Below are 8,798 nucleotides of genomic sequence, written 5' to 3' on the forward strand. Positions count from 1 at the left end.
ATATCTGCAAAATAATCCCCATTTATGGTGCTCTAATCAAATGCGAAAATATGAGTATACTATTAAATATGTCATATACTATTATACTCAGATAAACGCAAAAATAAGTGAATTGTCTTTTTCATATTTGAAAATTAAGTAACAAAAACCGATTTCAATCACAACACTTTTTGTATTCACTGCTAATAAACCGATCATGAAACATTCCAGTGAAGAAAATACAGTAAAAGCTATTCGCATGCTTACGTGTACGATTTTAGTTAACATGTATAACACAAAGACATTGATCATTTAATTTACAGTATCTCTTACTCGCATAGTATCGGTCCTCCTCATAGTATCGAGCCTTCAACAAAAAACCTTTAAATTAAAAACTGCTTTAATGTTGTTGTTTTTTTTATTTTTAGAAATTGTGATTTATTTGATGGTTATCCATGACTATTACCAAGAACATTCTCATGCTATCTTTGGAAAGTAGGTCATATTTATTCACGGTGATGCTTTTTAATTACATAACACACACTTATGCAAGTTTGTTTATGGATTTATGGTAGCTTTTTCAAATGATTTATATGCCGCTTTTTTTTTATAAAATTTAAACATTAAATATTTAAAGAACAACATGAGCGAGAGTTTCGTTTTTGCTTTAAGTTACATTTTAAGAACAAGCACATGCGCATAGAAACAAATCTTAGCAACCAATCAGAATGGACGATACTATGGGACAATTCTTCATGAAACAGACTACTATAGAGAGCTAAGTCTAGCCATTTTTGGTCAAAACATTGCCGATTTAAATGCAGTTTTCGTTGTAATGTCCAAGAGTAAACATTTAACTATATATTGACATATAACACATTCCTGTTTTTGTATTTGTTCACTTCCAAAATGCGTATGTATTCATTAAGAGAGACGATACTACGGATAGATATGCTATTATTGGTGTTTTATTTGAGTCATTCAATAAGTAAACAATATAACAAAAGTCCACAATGATCTATGATCAATCGCATTTCTATCTTAAAAAAGCTTAAATTATTAAGTATTTATTTTAATTGTGATTTATTGATGTTTATGATCATTTTCGACATAGTCGTATTTAATTAAATTCATCCATTACACACTGAAACTTTGAAACCACATGGAAGTTTGATTTCCATCTGCTGAACATAAAAATCGAAGTATGGGACTGTTATTGATTTATGCCGCATATTATTTGCGACATAATCTGATCGAACAACACTTCGATTAAAATCCGTCGATGTGTGCAAATAGACGAATGATGGGTGGTCGATCATTAAAGCGTCATTAACCATTATTTCAAGACAAGATTGTCCCGCACGTTCAGCAGATTAAATACACAAGTATCTGTATTTGGTCTGCCATCAAAATCAAGCGAATTAAATATTAATAAACAGTTCTGTTCCGTGTTATACATGTTTTTAAAGACACAGCCTTCAAACCCATGAAGCCGTCTGGAACTTGAACACAACTGTTTTCAAGAATCACCTGAGATGGATTGTCAATGAGATAATTATGTTGCATAGTGTCATCACAGCGATGAGTAGACATACAACATGCTGAGCATCAAGGAACAGATTCGTATTCGGTGGATTGTGGTTACTCTTTAATACGAAAGCCTTTAAATAGCATTTGGAATATAATTCAAAGGTTTTTATACTCGAAACAAAGGAATGTGTACCACGACACACGTAAAACCACAATAACATACAACGCTAATCAACGTCCTTTACCCCATCATCAGACGTGCATTGTCGAAATAAACAACTGTGGAATATATTTTCATTTATTTTGGCAATGCTGAAATATAGCTGTCACGCGCGGCGGACTACTTTTTTGTATAACGTCACTTATCACGGTTCAGTAGGTCGCCTTTGTTTACCTTGTGTTTCGAATTTTCTCTTCAACGAGTGGCTAAATATCAACACACTGCAATAATAAAATATGTTTTTTTTTCGGCGTAGCTGTTAAACGTCACTTTTGACCTTAGATGACCTTCATTCATGATAGATCCGAAATGAATAAACCCGATTTATTCATTGGTTAATAATACAAAAATCACCGTAAACATTGGTAGTTTGGTTCCCAGACTAAAACATTGGACGCATATCATTTGAACTGAAAATGAAATATGAATATATTGTAAATTACATGTAAATTACAATAAATTAAAAACTGTCATGATACAAAACATCCTCTAAACATCACATCGAAACGTTTCTCCTTAGTTTACGAAGCAGTAAAGCATTAATCACATGTCTGTACAATTAAAAGAATCTATTGTTTACATGCCGTAGCGGCCACACTAAACACTACAAAAACAGACTAGATTGCACTTTACCGTTACGCAGTTGTTTACCACTATCAACAAAGCGGGGGTTTGGGGCGGTAGCCCGCGATACTAAGGAAATATATAGGTGTTGGAAATATATCTGTTTTGATTTATTATAATCCATATTTGCGTTTATTAGTGTAAATATGTTTCTTTGTACTTTGTTTTGTTCATTTCTTATATAAAGTTCTGTTTTTCTGCAAAAAATTCATCTCACTATGATGCATGCAATATTGAGTCTTTTATGTTTACATTCTACTTACATCTGTACACATTATAACACATTATCTTTTATTTCATTCCAACATTATGTTCATAGTTTTTCAGTTGCGAATATGTTTTCTTTTCCTATTGAAACTAATGTATTACTCGTTCAATTATAAAAACCTAGTCATTACAATACTTATTGACAATTTCACCTCTCCTTGTTCTCCATTTTTATTTGTTAATACATTAAAATATATTATCTTATTATCACTCACTACCTTCATTAAAATACATGGTTGCTTCATTCCATCTCCTTTCACTGGTCGCAAACATTACAACATCAACGCCGTATATCTTTTAAAGATATTTCTTGTTTCATTTTATTAGAAATAAATTGTTCAGAAATAAATATTTGAATATATAAAATGTTGCTGTTTTTTATGTCATGTATTTTATTTAATATCTCAGCAGCAAAACAAGATGTCTGCTTAAGTCTTAAATGTCAATTGTGCTTTAAATAATGAAAAAATAAATAATACACAATCAAGAATTTAAATAAAACTGCAGCAAAACATATTTCGGCAAATTAAGTAAATTTTGACAACAATTTTCAACCAAGAACAAGCGAATGTTTATGTGGTATGGGATGGTTTGTTTTCAAATGACACTATTCAAGATGTTTTGAAAATAAGTTTTGAAGAATTTGAGCAAAAATATGGAATAAATGCACTTCAATTTGACGAGGATTTAACTGAGACCACTCCCCCTGTGTCAAATTATGATTATCAAAATTACAACAGATCAAAATGAAGCCAAACATTTTACCCAGTCAATTCCAAATGATTTTAAAAACATTGAGCTTTCTGATGTCAGACAGTACATCATCAAAGAAGAAAACAAAAACACATTAAAAAAAGTAAATGACACAAAAAAGGTTTCTACTGAAAAAGGGTGAGACCAGGGAAATGCATCAGTTGGATGTCGATGGCCTTGACGAGCATATTGCTACATTATTCTATCCCTGCAACGCCAAGATGGAACAGAGTATGGGCCGATAAGTATCAATAGCCTGGACCGGAAGCTGAAAAGAAACAAATACCCTTTTAGCAATATGAATGAGAATGTGCCACAATTTTTTCTGACATGAGAAATCTACAATGCTAAAAAGAATAGCCTAAAAAAGCAGAAAAAACTTACTTTTCTTTATAATGAAAGCAAATACCGGTTTAAATTCATTACTCAATACTGTACTGCATTATTTAAAGAACTATTACAATTTGTGATTTATTGACAAAACAATAATATGTTTGTATACTGACTGCAGTTCTTCTAGAAAACAACAGTGACGGATTTTCACAGTTAACAGCAAGTTTGTTATTTTTTTGGAAAAGTACCTGGTACCGATCAAATCTGGAATTTTTGTGCGTAAATTCAGTTAATTGGGATTGTTCGCGTGAATCTAGAAATATGGACAAATAAAGAAATTATTTTTCAGAATTCTAATGCTATAAATAATAATGTTTTTTCTTTATTTAAACGCCATTTGATGTTATTTAGGGAAAATGCAACCGGCCATGTAATGCATAAGTACTTACCGACCATGACATTGATATCATGTGGCAGAAGGGTGTTCTTGGTCCTCATAGTCCAACAGCGCTTGTCCACACCATGTGGCTAAACAACTGCTTGCATTTCGGTTTACGTGGCACGAAGGAACAATACAGCCTAAGGTATAATCAAATGACACCTGAAATTACAAAACATAAATAAACAAATTAAAAACATTGCTGTTTTGCAGAAAATAAGTTAAGTTTCACATAAAAAAAATATTTTCTTAAAAAAATGTTTGCCACTGAAAATGTGAAATGTGAAAATGACCCCAGAAACCCAGTTGCTCTGTACAAAATTTATGAACAGAAACGCCCAGCCAATTTTTGCGATGTGAGTGACCAATGCTATCTAGCTCCAAACACAATGAGGAAGCAGAAACCTCAAGCAACAAAGACAGGCCATTTTTTTAAACTTAAAAATGTGCCAAGTAATGTATATCATTGCGAAGGTCTTTAAAATGCCGATCATAGCAGTTTAGATGAAGGTCTGTCTGCTATGGTTCAAAAGTTATTGCATTTTGAACTCGACATGGTTACGGACAACATGATGACAAAGATGATGACATAATGAGTATTTTAATCATCCTTTTCTTTTTTAATTTATTGTAATTTGAAAAAGTTCACAAATACTGCCAGTAAGTTCACTTAAAACCGTTAAAAAGATTAAATATAACAAATCAATGATACAGGAATCCTGATTAGTTGTTATTCGAAAGTTATCGAAGACTTGGTTCGTACTTGTAAAAATCACATGCTATACATTAGAATTCAATATATAGCTTCTAAAGTGATATTTAGCTGAAAACAAAACAAAACAAAAAAGAAACAATAAAACAAAACTGTCAAATGTCATAACAGTAAAATATTAATAACAATCAGGCTGCCAAAACCAACTTTTAACTGAACGAAATGCAAACTGTGGTGAACAAACTGTTGAACGCATTATCACCTTACAACTGAAAAAAAAAGCAAAGTGTGGTTATCCAACTGTTGAACGGCTTATCACCTGAGATATAACTTTGCCCTTGAACCACTTGGATTCTCCATCTTCTTCAAAACTGTGTTGAACTCTCTTTCCTGTAAGGATTGGCTGTTCAGGATTGCTGCCTCCTGGTTTTTTAATGGTGAAAGCATGATTCACGAGCTTTATCACATTCGCTTTGACTTCTTCGATAGTTAATTTGCGTTTACCAACAGACAGTAGATAACACTTTGTATCCTCTGTGTTCTGCTTTAAGACATGTCGTCTGAAGTTAAGCCGGGCCTTCAGGGCATCAAGCTTTTGAGTTTTATGGTTATTTCGTTGAGGGCACTCTCAACCTCCTCCTCAGATTGCCATAACCCAAAGTGTACCATTTTCTTTGAGTATCCCTCCAGGCGACTCAAACGTTTAGTTTCAGCGGCTTCAGCTTCCTGAATCGACTATTCAACCCTGTGTTTTTGATTCACTGCCATCTTCTCCGCTCGCCTCTTGTAGTTTTCCTTTTTTCTGCCAACATACTTCATTGCAGCCTGAATAAGCTTGTCTTTATCAGTCTCACTTTTACTGTCCAGTCACACGTTTGTCTTAATTGCCGAAATCATTATGAAGGACTCTGAATCCAAAACGGAGACGTTGGGTTTTATGCGTAGTAGAGTATCCAAGTATCCAAATATAGATTTTGAAAATTTGTTGTGTTTCAATGTGCCTGTACTTCTACGCCGAGTTTCTTCTGTCACATGATCCCATCTGCCACCAGGTAAATGGTCCATGAAAATGTGCTTAGCTAATTAACACAGTGCAGGCAGTACGACGTTTAAACACACAACTACTTTGTCATCGTGTTCCCAGTCTTCTAACAGTGCAGCAAACAAATGATCTTGTTAAAGGGCTGTAAACTCACCAAAGGGAGGAAGCTTTCCTTTTATAAAGCTGTCAATATTTTTAAGGGTATCATCAAAGAAATTCACCAATTCCAAATAGTGTCTGTTCATATCTATGATATGAATATTTCTGCCTTCAAGAAGACACCACAATGGTCCGGTGATTAGCCGACTTATTAAAACTTTTACTTCAGCCGAGAAGTAAGGCAATCTAACATCATGAAGAACTGCTTTCAGAAGATGTTTTGATGATTTCCATTCAAAAAGTTTTCAATCTGTCCTTTAAGAAAAATTTACCAGCTGCACTTTCAAATAGAATATTGAACCTGTTACCGCGAAAAGTGGAAGACTATATAATGTGTGGTCCTTCAGGAACTGTTTCACAAATACACTAAAGTCCTTGAATTTACCCAATTTCCCGCCTGTTCACCTGGCCAGAGCCTTGCAAGTTGTTCTGATAAACCTCACAGCACCTGATTCAGAACATTTGAAGAATTTCTTGTCAAATATTGGCGTCTCATTTTCAAAGTGTGCCTTTTCAATTTCATTCAAGCTTGCGTTGCACGTATCTGCAAAGTGAACCAGGCTGTGCAACCCACATAAAAAGTTTAGCAAGGTACTTACACTGGTCTGCTCTTCGTGGCTTAGCTCGTCCCACTTTTCATGTAATTCCGGAGGCACTTGAGCCCGAAACTCTTGAAGGAGAGTGTTGAATTTTTGTCTGTGCTGGCCATATCGCTCATTGTTGATGTTATTTTCAGACGAATTTCCTTAGTTACTGAATTGGTATCTTTTGTCTTGTCCTTAATGTCTTCCAAAATTACTTCAAAAGCATTCAATGTGTCTTTTGCTGATTTTGTCGCCAACTGTCGCATGCCTAAAACATACATATGCACATCCTGACCTGGAACATGATATCCTGAGAATTTAGTACCAAATTGCTGTATACAACGTCAAATTTGTTTTCTCCGGTATCACTTCACCTAACTGCGTCTGAGATGGAATAAGACGCTCAACATCCATATTTAAAACAGTAGATCTTGCACATAATTTTTCACACTGCTTTCAAACTATTTTCAAAACACATTTGATGACATTATCAACATTTTTAGCACTTACATCAAAGACAAAATAGTGTATATACATTGCCTTAATGCATAACTGTATTTGCCCTTATTGCTGCCATAAAAACTAACTGACTATGGCTCATTCAGCATATCTGCCAGCCAAACACATGTTTGACTGTGTTTCATTTTTCGCCTGCAGTTCTCGTTCTTTATTTGCCAAATCAGTTTCAAGCCTTGCATTAATAATTCTTACATCATCAATCTGTTCTGTCATTTGCCCTATTTCATTGTTCAGCTAGTTTATTTTTGCAACATTACGAGAGTGCTGCAGCCTGATTTTTTTCAAAAATGTTTCTTTCATTTTGATTCTCTTTTCAAAATATTTTATAAGAGTTTTCTGAGTAGTAATGGTACTTTTAATTTGCAGTAGTGTTTTTTTTCGAAGTTTTGCTTTTTTCAGTTACGTTTCCTATCAACTGTTCCTTTTCTTCATTTAGACTCTTATTTTGCAGGGCCAAATAAATTCTTATATTTTTATATGAACAATCATCCCCTCTTTTGATGCATGGTTAATTGGAATCTTTGTTTTTTTAATGAATAACAGTCTGTGGAAGTTGAATTTCGAGTTGATAAATAGTTGTAGTGCTTCATGTCCTCCTTTATTTTTGTTCATAACATGTTTTTAAACATTGTCTGTAGAATAATTCCGATTGTTCAACTGAATGATGATCTTGATCCAGAGACTTTAACCATATGACACTTGTTGCATTGGATACATTTTGTTTTAATGTATTCATTAACTGGTGAGGAGGAGCACTGTAGGGGATAATTGTTAGTGTGTGTTAGTATTTGTATTAGTAAGTGTTTGGTGTTATTGTTACTGATCCAAAATTTCACCCGATACAAATAAGTACACCCATATATGACTATTCATGCACACAACCTTAAATATTGGCACAAAAATACACCAAAAAGGAAATGATTTCTTGTGTGGGTTAACTGTATGTAAATTTGGAATTCAATTCCCCCCCCCCCCCATAGTACATGTAGGCTTTTGCAAGTCACTTTGTTCGTTTTACATGATTAACAAAAATACCTCCTGTGAATAGGGACAGTATTTATGCCCAGAAATTCATTCAGCACATCACCATCAACACATTTCTTAGAGATTAAGACACCCTACCCTGAGCATGTACAATTTCATTATTTAATCTGGATTGCTTTTCTATCGTCATGAAATTTACCTGATGCAGTGCTAATTCTTGTTTGAGGGTTTTGTTCTCTGTCACCAATGCTGCAATTCTATCACGTAAAGCCATGGATGTCGGACAGTTGCCATCACAATTGGCATTAGTCAGAGTAGCTTCCCACTGCAAAAGAGAGTTTGGAACTGGACAAAATGCATACAAACACACGAATATCAATAATGCATTCTGAGAATTCAGCGATAGCACCAATAATGTAACAATTTTATTATATAACAAACACAACAGACATTCCGCTTTAAAAATAGATTAACATGTGTAGTAATAGTTAAACATATGGTATTACTGTATTGGAAATATAGTAATATGTCTAATACAAATCTTTAATGATATTATAGCTCTTAATAAAATTTTACACAACAATGACCTTTTTATTGCAATTGTTTCAACTCTTGTTACTTACTAAACCAAACACTTAGACTAGAGTCAGTGT

General features: G+C 33.7%; 1 long non-coding RNA gene across 1 annotated transcript; it reads right to left on the reverse strand.

The window, feature by feature from the left end:
* Positions 1 to 3,013: 3,013 nt before the first annotated feature.
* LOC127841191 (uncharacterized) lies at positions 3,014 to 8,468 on the reverse strand. Its single transcript, XR_008030751.1, has 3 exons — positions 8,345 to 8,468; positions 4,156 to 4,307; positions 3,014 to 3,641 (listed from the first exon to the last, which is right to left on the reverse strand). It is a non-coding gene; the product is annotated as an uncharacterized LOC127841191 (long non-coding RNA).
* Between the last annotated feature and the right edge of the window lie 330 nt (positions 8,469 to 8,798).

Source organism: Dreissena polymorpha, chromosome 8 (assembly GCF_020536995.1).
Source record: "Dreissena polymorpha isolate Duluth1 chromosome 8, UMN_Dpol_1.0, whole genome shotgun sequence".
In the NCBI taxonomy this organism is placed as follows: Eukaryota; Metazoa; Mollusca; class Bivalvia; order Myida; family Dreissenidae; genus Dreissena; species Dreissena polymorpha.